The sequence below is a fragment of the Lissotriton vulgaris genome, chromosome 10 (genome assembly GCF_964263255.1).
Source record: "Lissotriton vulgaris chromosome 10, aLisVul1.2, whole genome shotgun sequence".
Lineage (NCBI taxonomy): Eukaryota > Metazoa > Chordata > Amphibia > Caudata > Salamandridae > Lissotriton > Lissotriton vulgaris.
This window is the reverse complement of record NC_141698.1, coordinates 263243470-263258351: the sequence shown is the minus strand read 5'-3', so window position 1 is coordinate 263258351 and position 14882 is coordinate 263243470. Positions and strand designations below refer to the sequence as shown.

The 14882-nt window shown below is 44.2% G+C and overlaps 1 long non-coding RNA gene across 1 annotated transcript in view; it reads right to left on the bottom strand.

Moving 5' to 3' along the window:
• LOC147685086 (uncharacterized) overlaps window positions 1-14882 on the bottom strand; it is a 156395-nt gene that overhangs the window by 27115 nt on the left and 114398 nt on the right. The gene's annotated exons all lie outside the window — the stretch shown is intronic.

Here is a 14882-nt window from a genome sequence, read left to right as displayed (position 1 = left end):
TAGTAGGTCACAGAGTCACTGGTCGAGAAAGTGTTACATGGTGGAGCCCTAACACACCTCTTGGAACCCGACAATGCGCAAGTTGTTGCGGCGTGCCCTTCCTTATGCATCTTTCACTTGCACCGCTAATTTCCTGGACATGGAGATGAGTTTGGCCACAGATTGTGGAAGGGCTGTGACTGAATCATCCACCCTAGCCTCTGTTTTTGTATTCCGCTCCACGGCACTCCTAAGGTTTTGGTGGAGCAGTGTATCCACTGAGCCTACTCTCCTATCTTGGTGTCCAGGGCATCACAGGATTGCCATTGGCCGCCAAGAGGGCGGCGCTGTCTGGAATCATGGGTTTGTGGCCATCAGCCCCCTAATGTGTTGAATGTCCTCCAGATTGAGCATATTTATCTAGGGTACTCTGTTTGGTGCGAGCCGGCGCTTTGTCTGTCGTCATATTGGGCAGCTGGGGTTAGGTGTCACCGTCTCAAGGATTCATCTGAGGATCTCACTGACCTGCTCCAACCACGTAGGATGGCACGTGCAGTCAGGAAATCAGTCTTCAATTGGTGTTGGAGAACAGTGGATAATAATTTGTGGAGCCCCACACTGCCACAAACCTGCACCTAAGCCTTGTTCGGCCATCTTCGCAACAGGCATGGCTTCCCCCTCCGTTGCTTTTAAAGGGATAACATGCAGCCAGATTTGAGTTGCCACAGTGAGAGCTGTAACCGTCTCACTGTCCACCTGCCTGGATGGTGTAAGGTTAAGTTATGCTCTTGGAGACTGAGCTGCTACCGCCCCCTGCAGCAGCCCAACTACGAGGCATGTGTTTAGAGGCAGGGCCCACTTTGTACAGCTTCAGCAAGCAGCCCCAATGTTGCCACCTCTGTGCCACCCCCAGTGTTGCAGACGGCCCACCACACTGGTGTATGACAGTGGAGGCTGATGCAGCTAGACTCACAAACATACCTGGGCCAGGCCAATGTCTTCAGCTGGGGGTGCTGCACCAGGCCCCAGCGCACAGGCAGGTGATCAGGGGGTCTCACAGCGCCCACATAGCACCTGCCACTAGCCATGATGTCTCCACTCACCTTAGGGGCTGGCAATCACCTTTACCTGATCTCGTCTCCTCCACCGCTTTCGCCGTGGCCACAAATTGCTGATCTCCAGGGGACTTTCTGCTGAGGACGCGCCCTGGGCCTCTCGTGTGTCGGCCACAGGTAAAGTCGGCCACCACCAGCCAGCGACTGCCACAACCCTTGCAGGCCATTGCCAGCACCCAGCGAGAATGGAGCCCCCGGCACTGTGCACATCCCCACAGCCTTGATACACCTTGCATTGGCACCCCCTGACGGGGTGTGTAAGTCGTATTTTCAGCGGATGATGGGTGACAGCGCTGACCTATACTAAAGTGCTGCTGCCATATTTGGTGGTTAGGAAATGCCTTCCGCACTTATTTTTTCTTTTTTTTTTTTTACAAATGAAGCACTGCTGCTGTAATTATACTAGTTCAAATACTTGATGCACCACTTTTAACTGAAGCAGGGATGTCTGTCACTGCTAGACCGACATTGCATTTGCTAGCACTGCTTCGTAACAATATCTTAAGAGATAAAAATAATACATATATTTTTGTCCTACAGCGAGACACACATTATTCTATTAGTGGGCCAAATTTTATTCCGTTCATGTTACTGGTTTGGCATAACTTAATGTCATGGTTTAGAGTTAGTGGTAACAAAAAACCTTTAATTTGTGGAAGAAGTGGTAAATCCTCCTCTAGAGAGGTCACCACCAGTGGAGAATGCTCCGTAAGAATTATGTCTGCTTTTCTATCCCCAGAGTTTAAGATGAGCCAGTGGTTTTCAGTGCTGGACTCCGGCACTTAATTGTCAACACAGGCTCTTGTGGCAGCCTGCCACATGGCGGCGCTGTCTGTCTAATTTAGAAAGGAAGACAACAACAGTTGTTCTTTAATTTAATATAGATCGAAAATAACTATTACCTGCCAACCAAATAATTCTTATGGATTTGGGGGCCTCGAATACACTGAAATGTCACACTTATAGGAGTGTGATGGTTAGTAGTTGTGTTGGTACTAATATGGGCGGCATTGGCAGGGGCAATGTGTGGTGCAAGCTGCAGTGGTCTCTTGCCGAGAGAACTGCCACTTATATTTTTTACAAATTAAGCACAGTCTATTGTCCATCCCTACAGCACAAGTAATTAGCAGACTGATCCTCCACCGACTGATAATCATGCAATATAGAATTCAGTACCTCCCCAAATCAGAAGATTTTCTGTTACTGTACAATTCTAAATCAGGCAATTACTTTACAAACTCTGAGAAAAGACCAACTGCTCATGCCAAGGTACCACGGAGGCGAGCAGGGGTTATCAGGGCAAAGGTGGGGTGTTGTAGCATTTATCGTAATTTAAAAATGTGGTGTCATAAATACTTTCATATATTTCTCACTGAATGAATTTGTTTTCTGATCATTTGGCTCTAGCCAGTGCAAAAAAGGGAATATGACTGGTCATGGAGAGAGTATCCGTTTTTAAATATGTGACCCTCTTTAGAGCTCTATTACTTACCCTGCATAAGTGATGACCTGGCATTATGAAGGTGAAACTTATCCTGCAAGGCATAATGATTTGGCGCAGTGTGCTTAACTATTTACAGTTTGTGAGTGCTACCCACTTAAAACAATTCGGCACGTTATATATTTAAGCTGGACTACTTTACCTAGGCCGATTTCATGCAACGCTATGATTTTCAGTCTTGGTCAAATGTTTAAGTTAACACAATATCAACGCTATTTATCCTTTTTATAGCATTAGCTCTACTTTTGATGTAGACCTAATTCTGTAACATTTCTAGAACATGTTTCTTAAACAATTTCCTTCACTCTTCCACCCATTCTGCCATCCATCCATACACACAGTAATCAACCATTCACAAATGCATACAAAGGAGCAGTGTGTCATTCCCTCATTCATTCATCCACCCACTCTCTTATCCTTACACCAACTGATTGACTCATTCTAAGAATCACCCACTCACTCAGGTAACAACAATACACAAACACTGCAAATAATAAGGAAATACTTTAACTTATAAATTGGCCTGACCTATTTATTGGCTTTGCCTATGCTTGCTCACTGCTGTATTGCGCAGCTGTTTGCTCACTAGAGAAAGCATAACATTTTCTGCATTCAAGACCACAACTGTAAAAATGGTAACATGTTTATTATGTTTTGTTTTCTCGATATGGATGCCATCTGAAACATGTTCTTCATTTCACTTATCCTTTTAACACTGTGATTGGTGCACTAATTAGTAGCATTCTCAGTGAGTTATTTACCATGGTTTGTGGAGGTGCTCATATGGTGCAAATCATCATAAAGCATTGGGTACACAATATAAAACTGCTCTCCTCATTTCAGTTCATTGACAAATAGTTTAGAAACGAAACTACCTTTTTACTTGCTAAGATCCCTGTGAGAGAATGTGCTCTTCATAGCACAATACATAACAATATGTTAGTATAACTAACAGTGTGCAAAGTCATTACACAAAGTGCTAAGTTTGCAAACATTTTCAAGCCAGGAGGGCTAGCCTGTGCAGCCCTTTGCAACATTCGATTTAGAGGAAGGTATGATGCCTCTTGCAGAAGTCACATATATCACAGCACTTCACTTGGACATCACCTCATTTCCTGTGGGCGTGGACCCCTGAGCACAGAGCAAGATCATTCTCCAGTTCCCCCGGCACTGTACTAGGACTCCAACTGCCCCTCTCTTAAACCTTAGATGCCAACCCAGTCTTCTTGCCCATCTCTTGCAGTTCCTACATTTGCTTATTCTGAGTGCTTAAAGGTTATTAATCGTCTTCTCCTCGATGATCAGATCAAAGCGAGGCTGATCTGAGAAGATATATACCAGCAGAAACACACCATTAGGACTGGCCTTCAGAGTATACATGGGGAGACTGTAAAAAAGAGCTAAACATCTTACATACTGAGCTGAGATACTTTTTTTCTTCTCTCTCACTCATGCTCTCTCTTCTCAGCACACAGCTAGCTAAAGAATCAAGACCGAAAGGAGTATTAAGGATTGAGTGAAAGGCTCTCATTGCTATTGAAGCTTTCAGGATGTGACGTTTAGTTTTTCGACGAAACAACAATTGGAGAACCTCCATATTATCTAAATAGAATATTACACCCTAGCTAGATCACAGAGACGAACAGAGAATCAGTGCATGCCCTATAGATGTTGCGTTCAAAATGGAGTTGCACACAAAAACCAAAAGAGGATGCACAAACTTGGACCAACACTTGGGCCCAATCACACTGAAAAAAGCGCTGATGCTTGCCTGTGTGCCACCCAGCAACATTGAAGCTACAAATCATTTCTAAGTCCTTTAACCCCTTGCATGCTGGTGACGGCTCCCGTCCGTCATGGCACACAGTGCTCATGTGCTGATGACGGCCGGGAGCCATCATGACCACGCCCGCGATCGGAATGTGCCGCACAGGAGCAGATTTCCAGCCGCAGGCAAGGGGTTAAGATGCCATGGATTACGAAGCTGATAATGGAAATCTTGGAACCACTGTAACTTAAACTATACTGAGCCCAAAAAAGCAACTACAGATCCCACCCATCATTTTGAGGAACATGACAACTCTCACTGTTCTTGTGAAACTACTGGAGGAACATTGCTCTTCCACTTTCATCATCAAGCCCTGACAGGACCACACCAAAATCATGCTCACAACACCTGAGGACTATAGAAGCGTGGAAAATATACTTACAGAGCAGGAACTAGAATGCCACACGTTCTTGTTGTCACTAGTGAAAGCCAAATATTTTGTTGTATGACTACTACCAGCAAATGCATCCATTGAACACATCTCCAGTGAGTTATCCAAACTAAGGCTTCCAGTGAAGAACATCACACAGATTGCTTAATTGACAGACAAGAATAGGAAGTTTCCACTGTTCACAGAAACCCTCAGCAAACCAAAACAGAAAACGTTCAGATCTTTCGGTGGCAGCAAGACTGTGGCTCTGCGGGCAAGCATGGCTTGGACGCCGGCAGGAATGGCTGCTCTCCTGCGAAGCTCGAAGGTGGAATGGAAGGACTGAGCTTCAACCTACAGAAGGACTTTGTCATCCCTCCTGAAATGCAGTCCCCTGCAGCATGACGCTGTATACAGCATTTCTTTATCGCTTACATGGCTTTGTAGTAAGCGGGAAACTACAGATTATCTTTCATCCGGCCGACACGTCTCGCACTTGCCATTTTGATTTACAGCGAATATGTTTTTTCCTCATTTGTAAGCGGTGAGGAGCTTTTTTCAGCATGGGGCATTAATCTACTGGTGTTATACATCGAATATACCTGACAAGATATTTTGCAGATAGTACTTTTTATTTCACTGGAGTTATCTCTACTTAGCGTCTCCTCAGTGGCATTATCACAAATTGCTCTCTACTATTTTTGGAACCTCTGCCATTTTGATACACTGTTTCATTCAATTATACTTTTACTTGTGCTACTCCTTCTTTGAGTGTAGTGTTCTTGAAAAGAAGGAGAGCAGTCTAATTTGCTCAGAATATTGTGCAATTCCTCTAAGTTTCCTTCTTTTAATAAACCGCATTTTGTTTTCTGCATTGTCTGTGTATGGGGAGAACAAAGCCAGCTTGTTGTACTGTCAACAACTCTTCTCCTTCTCCTCCATCTGCAGTTGAATGTAATCCTTTCAGCATTCTTCACGATACCATGGCAGAATCAGATCAAGGTGTGGTATCTCCTTCAACAAGCACATCATCCTCAAATATTCCACTTCCTACTTCTAAACTTGAGTCCAAGCTGTCTGATATTTCAACACTTTCATCTGGGAAAAGGGTTAAAAAAGAACCACCTTCACCAGCTGTACCTCCTCCAACAATATCTATGGAATTAATTCTTGAGGAAATATGGGCGCTCCGGCCATATATGGAAGAGACTAATATACGTCTTCAACATTTAGATGATAAATGGTCAAATATGGAGAGTAGGATAATTCAATTAGAGAGTAGAGTGGACTCTTTTCAATCTGCCCCCAGTCAAGTTCCTTCTATGCACACTCAAATCTCACATCTTCAGAAACAGATTGAAAATCTTGAAAATTGTAACAGACACAATAATTTACGTATTTATGGTTTAATAGAAGAACTTGAAGGCTCTGATCTCTCCTTTTTTCAATACTTTCTTCCAAGGTTTCTTGGTCTTCCTGAAATGCCAACCAGAAACATTCAACAAGCTAATCGATTTGGTCATGGTTCACAGACTGCATCTTTATCGAGCAAGCCAAGAGGTGTTATTTTGTATTTTGTACACAGATTTATTAAAAGTTCTACATACAGTTAAAATAAAAGGTAAAATCTTATGGCAAGGATTTATTCTTTTCTTTTCTCAAGACAATGCTAAGGCAACGGCGGATAGAAAAAAGAAACATTTGAATATGAGTCCAGTGCTGCGAAGTATTAATGCCAGATTTGGTCTTATACATACCTGCTTTTTTTAAGTTACCTATAAAAATAAAACCACAACTTATGAAGTTCTTTGTCTATTACGATGTTTTAAGGACAGTTGCAGACTGGAGATTAAGGAAATTACTACATCTACTGTTTGATTTATATTATCAATTCTGGTTATTATTTTCTGTATATTTTCTGTTATTTGTCTTATGTATTGTTTGATTTTAACATTGGTATAATATGTCTTTTCTATTGTTAGTTGCTGCCTTTTTTTTTATAAATCCTTCATGTGACTCCTTCTCTCTTTGGATGATGTACTCCCTCCCTCCTTTTTCCATACTTAGAGCTCCAGTTTGTGTGTTCCCTTATGTGGTTTCACCAACCTCGACTTTTGTGTATGTTTTTAGAAGGTCATTTCCTGAATTTTATATATGTCTTTTGCCACTTTCTTCCTTTGTTGTCTTAACTTTCCTCCTTCTCTTGTTTCCGATTTCTTTTCTCAGAAATGTCTTAACAGTACCATATATTTTTACTTTCTTTTTTCCAACTTTTCTACCTCATAATTTTTTCCTTCTAGTTTTCTTTCTTCTCTTTCCTTTTCTTTGATTCCATTTTCTATTTCATATGCTATCTATTTTTATATGTTATTACTATTTCATGGTTGTATTTTATTATACATTCTGTTTTTATAAATTAATTGTTATTGCTACTTGTTTTATAATTATGAATTTACTATTGTATTGTAGATGGCTTTAGGATTTATTTCATAGAATGTTAAAGGTTTAGGCTACCCTATAGAACATCAAAGGTTTTGTCCCATATTTTCAATTTTTGCAGGGAATACATATGTCAGACAAAGAAATGACTAAACTTAAAAGACAATGGATTGGTCATATTTTTGCTTCTCCGGGTTCAGGGAAGCATAATGTGGTTGTTATTTTATATTATTTATTAACAAGTCTTGATATACGTGTTCCTGCTCAGGATGTTGATTGTGTAGGTAGATGGGTTTCAGTTTCCTTACTCATTGATAAAATTCCCTTGACTATTGTTAATCTTTATGCAACTACTAATCTGGATAAATCCTTTTGGGCATCTGTATTGTACAAAATTGATGACTTATACTGATGGCTATTTGATGGTGGTGATTGTAAGATGGTTTTTGATTCCATTATAACCAGGCGTTCTAAAACTAGATTTATACCTTCACACACATTCTCAGTTTAAATCTACAATATTCAATGATCTCTTGTTGATGCTTGGAGATTATGTAATCCAACACTTCAAGCGTGTACTTTCTTTCCCCTTTTCATTTTTCTCAATCTCAGATAGATTATATGTTGATTTCTAATGCTCTCGCTCAACATATTATCAACTCCGATATTGAGTCCATATTAATTTCAGATCATGCATCAGTCACTTAAGATTTGGATCTCCTTCCACCTATTCAGGGAACTAGACAATGGAGATTTAATAATTCTCTTCTTTTAGATCCGCAGTTCACACACGCTTTTGAACAATTTGCTAATACATGTTTTAGGGAAAATTTATCTTCTGACCTTTCTCCTCAGACTATTTTGGATACGTGTAAAGCTGCCTCTAGAGATTTCTTTATACATTTTATATCCAAGAAACAAAAATCTGCCTCGAACAATTTGAAATTCCTCAATTCACATATTAAACAACTAGAACACTCTTTTTATAATTCTAAATCTAAACCCGTTCTCGATGATCTAGTTACTGCCAAATTTGAATTTAATAACTCTTATCTACTCAACTTAATTGCAAACCACTATGAGGGTCAAAATAAAGCAGGAACACTTCTTGTCAATTATCTTAAAATAAAAAAAGAATTTACTAAAATTGATGATCATACTATACATTAAAATGAAGACATACTTTTGGAATGTTCTCAATTTTTCCAGACTCTTTATTCCCCGGAATCTCATTCCGATCCCCAAGATCCTCTTCAATATTTATCATCCATTCCTACTCCTTCACAACATAGGAGTGATTTTTCTAAATTGGATGCATATATTTAAATTCAAGATATTTCTAATGCTATCTGCTTCATTGAATGTGATAAGGCTCCGGGACCTGACGTTTTTATATTGATTTTTATAAATATTTTTCCACATTTCTTATATCTAAATTACACCAACATAACTTTTTCTTTATTTGATATCCTCTCATCTATCTGTTTTTTTTCAAGAGGCTTTAATGTCTTCTTCCCAAAGATAACAAGGACTATACATTGTGTAAAACATTTCGCCCTATCTCTCTAATAAATTTGGACTCAACTTTTTCAGTGCCCAGACCACAGCAAATGCCTCACGCTCAATTGCACTCCACCTCTGTTCCCGTGGAAGTAACCTCCTACTGATGAAGGCTACGGGTTGGTCTAGGCACTCCTTATTCATCTGTGAATGAAAAGCCCCCACACCATGCTCTGAAGCGTCTGTCTGAACAATGAATGGTTTTGTGAAGTTGGGTGCCTGAAGCACGGTTGCTGTGCACATGGCAGTCTTCAGGGCGTCAAATGGGTTCTGACAGGTGTCAGTCCAGTTCACTTTCAGGGGCTGCTTCCTGAAATTCAGCTCAGCCAAGGGTGCAACAATGCCATACCCCTTAACAAACCTTCTGTAGTACCCTGTGAGTCCTAAAAAGGCTCTCACCTATGTCTGGGTTTTGGGGTTCCCATGCGAGGATAGTATCAATTTTGGGTTGTAGGGGTACCACCTGGCCGCTTACTACCTGGTGCCCAAGTACACCACGGAACCCTGCCCGATCAGACACCTACTTGCCTTGATCGTGAGGCTCTTCGCAGCACCATAAACACTTCCCAGAGGTGGCGCAGATATTTATCCCAACTGGCACTGAACACTGCAATGTCATCCAGGAAGGCCGCACTGAAATCTTCCAGTCCAGCTAACACCTGGTTGACCAACCTCTGAAAGGCGGCAGGGGCATTCTTCATCCCAAAGGGCATAACCCAGAATTGGTAGTGCCCATCTGATGTGGAGAATGCTGACCTCTCTTTGGCCCCATCAGTTAAGGCAATCTGCCAGTACCCAGACGTCAAATCAAATGTACTGAGGTACCGTGCAGCCCCTAATCTATCAATGAGCTCATCAGCTCTGGGGATGTGGATGGGGTGCGCGTCAGTCTTGGTGACTGAATTGAGTCCTCGGTGGTCCACACAGAACCAGAGTTCGGGTGTGGCACCAGGCGTAGCAGCCTTTGGGACCAAGACCACTGGGCTGGCCCAAGGGCTGTCAGAGGACTCAATCACCCGTAAGGCAAATATCTTGGAGACCTCCTCATTGATGTAAGCTTGATGTAAGCTCTGACCCTGTCAGTCACTCTGTAGACTTTGTGCATAACAGGAGGACTGTCCCCAGTGTTCACGTCATGGATGCACCCCTCAGTGATACCACACACCAGGGATAACAGATCAGAGAATTGTCCCAACAGTTGGCGACAGTCATTCGGCTACTCAGGGGTCAGGGTGGTAGAGAGGCTTACACCATCCACTAACCGATCTTGCTCTGTTGCAGACAGGTCAGGAAGAGGCTCAGTCTCCTACTCCATTTGAGCATCTGTTGCTAGGAGCATGCCCACTTCGGACCTTTCTAAATGGGGCTTAAGGCAGTTGACATGAAGTTCCCGCAAAGGGTTCCTGGGAGACCACATGTCCATCAAGTAGGTGGCATCACTCTTGCGCTACACCACCTCAAATGGTCTGGTCCACTTATCCTGGAGCGCACAGGGCTCCACGGGGCCATGACCCAAACTTTCATACCAGGCTAAAGTTCAAACAAAATGGCATTCTGATCGTACCACCTCTTCATCACTTCCTGGCAAGCTTCCAGATTCGCCTGAGCGAGTTGCCTGAAACACCGGGTTTGGTTTCTGTAGGCCAGCATGTAGCTGTATACATCCTGGAGAGGTTTTCCAGGAGCTTTCTCCCAGCCTTCCTTTACCAAACTCAGAGGTCCTCTTACAGGGTGACCATACAGCAGTTCAAAGGGGCTGAACCCTAAGGACTTCTGTGGCACCTCTCTGTAAGCAAAGAGGAGGCATGGCAAGAGGACGTCTCACTTACGCCACATAGGTTCTTCAAGACCCATAATCATGCCTTTCAGGGTCCGGTTGAATCTCTCAACCAGCCCATTACCTTGGGTGTGGTAAGGAGTGGTGAACTTATAAGTTACTCCACACTCCTGCCACAGGGACTTCATATACTTGGAAATGAAGTTTGTATCACAGTCTGACACCACCTCTTTGGGGAACCCCACACAGGAGAAAATCCCCATCAATGCACATCCCACCACTGGGCCGTCATTGTCCTCAAGGCCAGGATAAACCTGTTGTCCATAGATGTCTTGGGGTCCAGACGCCCCACAATGTCAATGCCCACCCGGTCAAAGGGGGTACTGACCACTGGGAAAGGTTGGAGAGGAGCCTTCTGCATCCTTCCACTGTTACCACTTGCCTGGCAAGTCTGACAAGTCCTGCAATGAGTGTCTTAACTCTTGCACTTCTGGGGCCAATAAAAGTGGATGACAAGCCTTTAAAGGTCTTGTCCTGCCTCAAATGACCAGCTAAAGGTACATCATGAGCCTCCGAACCCTTGACTCCCTTATCACTGCCTTTATCTGGGGGGCGGGCAGAAGAAGAGTGTCCTTGATCACACGGAAAAGGGCGACAATGGGGGGGGGGCAAGCGGTCCCGGAGATGGAGAACTACTACTTAGCAGGACAGCTACAACGATTTACCCAATGAGTGGTGGGGAGTTTAGACCCAGATGGGAGGCAACCCTCCTTCACCCCAGATAGGGCAGATGTAATGAGTACGCTAATGGGCACCATTAAGCAGCGAAGAGTCTGCTCCTCTGAACATAAGGTCCTAAGGCAGTGTTGGACCGGATGCCTACAAAAAACGAAAACCAAACGTCCTTACTCACCAGAGATGTCAGTGGAGCTACTAGATGTGCTCCCGCATGGGGGTCAATGGAGGGGGATAGAGTGGATGCAAGCTGGGGTAACTAAAATTGGTGACTTTTATAGAGATGGTGAGTTTCTTCTATTTGCAGGCTTTCAAGCGGATGGGCAAATTCTGCAAGGGCACTTTTTACTATATGGGGCGGTCAAAGGAGCAATGCAAAGACACTGGGGACAGGGGACGACTGAACCACCCACACACTCCATCTGTGAATACATAATCCTAGCTGGGGGCGTCATCAAGGCTGTCTCATGCCTTTACTGAGCCCTTCGCCGAGACTCCATGAAACCACTAGAGGGGTTACGAGCCAAATTGGAAGGCTGACCTCGGTAGCCCCAGAGAAGACATGGACTGGGACAATACACTCCTAAGGGCCACTAAAGTATCATGCAATTCTACATTCCATTTAATCGGCTTCTATATCTTACATAGAGCATACATCACCCCAGATAGAATAAACTGCTACTTCCACCGCGACAAGGCCAACTGCCCATGCTGTAGGGAGGTAGCAGCTAGTAATATTCAGTTGTCCACAATTAGAAGAGTATTGGCAAGAGGTGACCAGGGAAACAGCGTGAATAACAGGGAGGGACTAACCAGGCACCCCAGACCACGTCTTGCTTAACCTGTTCTCCCATTCTGCAAAGACCAAGGTAACGGCGAGGTACCAAGATTTAGCCTTTATACTGGGAATGAGAGAACTGACCAGCAAGTGGAAGGCCCCGGCAGGCCCTAGTATTCTAAACTGGAAATGTTAACTCAAAAAATAGGCCAGCTGCAAAAATAGAATACTGCTCAGGAACGCAAAATGATGCATAGGCAGACTAGAGAGGGCACAGGCTTGGGAAGCTCTAGTAGACGACATCGACATGAAAAATAAAGATCAGGAGTCCACTCCTAGCTCCCCACAGGGCCCGTTCAGACCCGATAGCCCTAACAACCAAGAACAAAGGAGGGAGTAGTGTGAATAACAGGAGTAGCATAGCCATGACGTACTCTAAGTCCAGAACAGATGGATGGGACTCAACATATTGGACAACTGCAGAGAGAGGCCCTGCCCACGCATATGAAGAGAAGTGCAGGGGGTTCCTAGTTGACGGTATACAACCTTTAGCACGCATCTTTTAGCACGCACTACCATTACCACGCATCTGTTACAACGCATACCATTACAACGCATAGCGCTTTGAGGCGATCTGACTTAGGAATGGCTAGTGAATAGGTTAATTTACTATCCAATAACCTTCCCTAGTGTCCACGGGGACTGGTGTTGGAATAGTAAATTAAACTATTCACTATCCAGCACCCAAAGCACTATGCGTTGTAAAGGTATTGCGTTGTAAAAAATGCGTGGTAATGGTATGCGTGGTAAAAGTGTGCGTGCTAACATCATACATCCCTAGTTGACAGCAAGCGGGGTGGAGGGGGAGAATATTGGGAAGTTGAAAGGGGGGCATCCACACATTACAAGGAGAGTAATAGATGCTTAGGACAATCCACAATATATTAGAACAACAGAGTAAGCACACCATGGATTAAGTAAGGGCTACTGTGTAGCAACATGCACAACTATTATGTTAACAACAATAAAGAGCATGAAGGTTGTGTAATACGAATAGTTGAATGATATACAAATGTCAATAAAGTTTATTTTTAAAAAAGGTACATCATGAGCTAAACCCAGTAGGAAGGCTCTGAAGCGCTGGGGTACTACCAGCACATGGGCTGACCCAGGCTCAGCAAATATAGGCTCGCTATACAGGAAACCATTATCCCATAAGATCCAACGTGATCCAGACTGATCACCTACTGCCTGGTTTGTGGTCTGTTGCCTCAAACCCCCAAAAGAAGGGCAATTTTTCGGCTCTTCACAGAATTCCTCCCTGGAGGGTCCTCCTTCTTGCTGCCAATGGGTCAGCTCAGGTAGGTCCCCTAGTTCAGCCACTTTCTCTCCTGTAGGTTCCAGAGCATCCCCCTCAAAGTCTGCCTCCTCCTGGATTGTGGGAACTGTGGGGGCTGGTTTCCTGCACCCCCTACATCTTCTCTTTAAGTCAGGTACCTGGGCCAAACTTTCAGGCTCCAGGTCCTCTTGAACAACCCTACTGGCTGCCATAGACCAAGTGGCTACACACGCCCACTCAGGCAGACCGAAAATCTCTAAATGATACCTTGTCTCCACATTAGCCCAAGGAGAGCTCTCTAAATCATTGCCCAACAGACAATCCACAGGCATGGCTGGCCTCACAGCTACTTGAAGGGTACCTGAGACCCCCGCCAATTTAAAGGGAACCTGAGCCACCTCACATTGGCTCTCTGTCTGAGTTGTCCGCTGCAAATACATGGAAAAATGCATGGGGGATCACCTGCTCCTTAGACACCAGCCGACGACTGACAGCTGTCACACTTGCCCCGGTGTCTCTCAGAGCCTCCACCCTATGACTATTGATGGTCACCCACTGCCTGCATTTCTTAGTGTTATCAGGCAGCTGGATCCTAGGGACCATCTCCCAATCTCCTAAAGAGACAAGGGATATTTCTGCGGGACCCCACCCTCCTTGGGTACCCATCTCCTCCCTCCCAGGGCTACCGTAGCCATCTGATGGGGTGGTTCATGTGGTGGTGCATTGAGATCCCTCTGGGGACACTTGGCATCATACCAACAGTGGCCCACTAGACCACACTTAAAACATGTACTGAGGCCCCTGCGAACAAGTTTACCTGTAAGGGCCTCTGGCTTCATATCAGGGGGAAGCTAGGAAGCAATCCCTTGGTTCCCTTGGGGATTACTTTAGGGCCCATACTCTTCCGCTGGGGACCCTGCCCACCTTTGGCAAAGTTTCCCACATGACCCCTGTGGACCGGGGTACTGGCCCTCAGCAAGCTTCCTAGGGTTAGTTAGCTTACTATCAATAAGGTGCTGGCGTAGCTCTGAAAAACAGTTACCAGATAAGTGCTCCCATGCAAACAATTCATAGAGCTCCTCATAAGAAAGTACTCACTTTGCTACCCTTCACCCAACCATCCATAGCTCTGTAAAAGAAAGATACATATTCTAACCAGGTAGTTGCCTCCAGCTTCCTACAATTCCTGGACCTCTGTCTATAGAGCTCTGGGGTCAACCCATACCTGGTCATCAGGGTTTCCTTCATGTGGGCATAACGCATCCTATTCTCACTGTGCAGGTCTAACAAAGTATCCCTCCCATCACTAACACAGCGGCCCCACAACCCCGCTTCCCAATCCTTTTCAGGGACTCGGTGGGCCAACATTGCCATTTCATTTGCTGAAAACCACTGGCCAATATCTTCATGCTTATGAAAATCCTTAATGACATCTTTAGGGAAATATACTCTTCATTCTGC